This window comes from Eulemur rufifrons, chromosome 30 (assembly GCF_041146395.1).
Source record: "Eulemur rufifrons isolate Redbay chromosome 30, OSU_ERuf_1, whole genome shotgun sequence".
Taxonomy (NCBI): domain Eukaryota; kingdom Metazoa; phylum Chordata; class Mammalia; order Primates; family Lemuridae; genus Eulemur; species Eulemur rufifrons.
The window spans coordinates 122,479,616-122,483,478 of NC_091012.1; the positions used below are offsets into that span (position 1 = coordinate 122,479,616).

Here is a 3,863-nt window from a genome sequence, read left to right on the forward strand (position 1 = left end):
TCCTTGGTCCTAAGCCTTTTCAGTGAACAGAGCTATGAAATGATATTTCTTCACGAATTCATACCATGTCTTTCAATTCAAACTCATAACTATAGGAAAGTTTTGGTACACAGTAGTACCCCCTTATCCATGATTTTGCTTTCTGTTGTTTCAGTTACCCGAAGTCAACCGCAGTCCAAAAATAATAAATGGGAAATTCCAGATACAAAAACAATTCGTAAGTTTTAAATTGCCACCTCAGTAGTGTGATAAAATCTCGTGCCATCGCATTTCATCCTATGTGGGACATGAATCATCCATTTGTCCAGTCTATCCATGCCATACCTGCTCCCCATTTCTTTAATCTTTCAGTAGCTGTCTAAATTATCAGATTGATTGTCACAGCATGGTTGTGCTTGTGTTCAGGTAACCCTTATTTTACTTAATGACAGCTGCAAAGTGAAAGAATAGTGATGCTGGCATATTGTTACATTTGTTCTATTTTATTATTAATCATCATTAATTCTTACTGTGCTTAATTTATATATTTTTTATATAAAAAAAATTTACAAAAGCCTACAGCACCCGGTATTCCCAGACGGTCTCCCATCCAAGTACTAACCAGGCCTGACCCTGCTTAGCTTCCGAGATCAGACGAGATGAGGCACTTTCAGGGTGGTATGGCCATAGACTGTGCTTAATTTATAAATTAAAATTTATCATAGGTATGTACATATGGAAAAAACAAAAACATAGTGTATACTGGCTTCAGTACAATCCAAGGTTTCAGGCATCCAATGAAGGTCTTGGAACATATCCCTCATGGATAAGGAGGGGCTGCTATAACCTCATAATCTTAAAAATGTTTCTTTTTCCTCTGCACCTAAAAAAAAAAACAATCTCAGTTACCAAATGCACCAACATAATTTTTCATTTTCTTTGTTACACAATATACATACAATTTCTTTGAATAACAAAACAACTATTGCAAATGACAGCATGATAACTAAAAACAGTTTGAGGTTTTTTTGTTGTTTTTGTGTTTTGTGTTTTTGGTCTGTGAGTCCTGAGAGTAGATACTGCTAGGTAAATATAGTTAAATTATTGTATTTTAAAGTCACTTGAAATAGTTTCTTCTGGTGTGATTAATGCATCAACTCAATATAGAATTTGGCTGCTTTATTTCACATACCTTTTGATATTTAAGTATTGCTTTTTATTAAATTGTATCTTATAAATACAAGTTTCCAAAGGCAAATAAAAAAATCAAGGTATAGCAGAGATGTATAGTTTCCATCCCTGTCACTTCTTTGTAAACTTTTTTTAGTAAACTTTTTATTAGATAAGATTTTTTTCCATATTTTGGTGATGAATGAAACCATACAATGCATAATTTTATTAAAAATTTTTGTTAATTTTTTATTTAATGTATAATGATTGTACAAATATATTGGGTAAATGTGATATTTTGGTATAATTCCATAGAAGTATAAAAAGATATCCTTTATTCCTTTTTATACCTACATAGTACTTCCTTGAGTGGGTTAATAGAATTAATTTGACCAGTGATCTAACAATTGGCTTTTAAGGCTTTTTCACTTACTTCTTTGGCCTTAAAAATAGTCCTTCAGTGTACAGCATTGTACATGCTTGGCTAATATTATATTTTTGCCTGTGTCCCAGTATGCCTGGCAAATTTGGTTTGCCATACATTATATTAACATATGGGATAATTTAGGAATACAGATGATTTTATCATTCTTCAAAGATAATTTTCATTTCTTTCTGGCAACACTTAGAATAGAAATACATTACCTTCAACCCACCTTGGATTGTGTCAATTCAAAGCTGATTTCAGTCTTAGTGAAGGATGATTTATACCTGGCTTGCCTTTTTTTTAGGCTGTAGTCCTCCATGGGTCCAAAATCAAATTCTTAAGTGCTTACCAGGGTCATTCATCCTTGGCATTCACTGAAGCTTTGCAGAACTTCCTATAGTTCTGCTCGCCTCTTCAGCCTGATGTCCCCTACTCTACACTGCACCTCTTGCCCTTTTAGCCCTCTGTTGCTTAGCAATTTTCACATACTTCAAGGGAAAAAAGCAATGCACTTCCCTTCTCTCTTGTATCTTGGATGTTAAATCCTATCTGCCCTGGTAATTCTCTGATTTCTTCAAATAGATGTTTCTTACTAAGATTTTCTATTTGCTCTTAGTAAAAGGGTTGATCTTATGCAAAATAAACTGTTACAGCTAGAAGTAGAAGTCAGTAACATATTTTTTTTTATTTTTTCATTTTTATTGACACATTGTAGTTGTACATATTTATGGAGTACAATCTGATGTTGATACATATTTATGTTGTATAATGATACAATCAGGATAGTTAGTGTATCTATCACCTGTTGAATTTATCATTTCTTTGTGATGAGAATATCTGAAAGCCTCTTTTCTATTCTGTAATGTGCAATATTTTACTGTTAACCATAATCATCCCCCTGTACAATAGAACACCAGAACTCATTACTCTAATCTAATTGTTAATTGGTACCCATAGACCAATCTCTCCCTATCCTCCTCTCCCCTTTCTACTTCCCAGTCTCTGGTAACCACTGTTCTACCCATTGCTTCTATGAAATCAACTCCCCTCTCCCTTTTTTTAGATTTCACATATGAATAAGAACATGTAGTATATGCCTTTCTGTGTCTGGCTTATTTCATTTAACATGATGTCCTCCAGGTACATCCATGTTGTTGCAAATGACAAGATTTATTCCTTTTTATGGCCATAAAATGCTCTGTTGTGAATATATCCCACATATTCTTTGTCCATTCATCCATTTTTGGATGCTTAGGTTGCTACTATATCTTGGCTATTTGTAAATAATGCTGCAATAAACATGGGAGTGCAGATATGGCTTCAACATACTGATTTTATCTCCTTTGGACATATACCCAGTGGTGGATTGCTAGATCATGTGGTAGTTTTATTTTTAATTTTTTGAGGAAACTCCATACATCTTCCATAAAAGTTTTACTAGCTTACAATCTCACCAGCAGTGTGTAATTGTTCCTTTTTATCCACATCCTCACCAATACTTGTTATCCATTGTCTTTTTGATAACTGTAGGTTCAGGAATTTATTTTAGGGCATTCTACTCTGTTCCATTGGTCTTTGTGTCTGTTTTTGCACTAGTACCATAATGTTTGGGTTACTATAGCTTTGTAATATATGTGGTAGTTAGTGGTGTGATGCCTCTAGCTTTGTTCTTTTTGTTCAGGATTGTTTTGGCTGTTCAGGGTCTTTTGTATTTCTATATGGATTTTACTATTTTTTTCTATTTCTCTGAAGAATGTAATTGATATTATGATAGAGATTGCACTGAATCTGTAGATCACTTTGGTACTTTGGGTAGTGTGGACATTTTAACAATATTAATTTTTCTAATCTATAAACATAGGGTATATTTCCATTTATTTGTGTCCTCTTCAATTTCTTTCATCAAACTTTCATAGTTTTCAGTGTAGAGATCTTTCACCCCCTTGCTCCTTGATTAAGTTTATTTTTAGATAATCTTATTTATTGTAGCTACTGTAAATGGAATAGGTTTCTTGATTTCTTTTTCAGATAGTTCATTATTAGCATATAGAAACATTACTGGTGGTAATATAGTTTTAAATAGAACTTTGATATATTAATGTTTAGTGAAGTACTGGGGACATATTCTGCAATGAGTAGAGTTAAAATCACTAGTACTAACATATTATTTAAGGATTTTAAAGGCAATCACAAAAATGGGGAAATTGCTGGTCAAAGAAAGTCTATTTTTTAAATTTTTCTTTTATTATTAATATGATGGGGAAAATGACAGCATGTCTATGTGATG

General features: G+C 32.9%; 1 pseudogene; it reads right to left on the bottom strand.

Annotated features, from left to right (window-relative positions):
* Positions 1–552: 552 nt before the first annotated feature.
* LOC138379252 (5S ribosomal RNA) lies at positions 553–671 on the bottom strand (annotated as a pseudogene).
* Between the last annotated feature and the right edge of the window lie 3,192 nt (positions 672–3,863).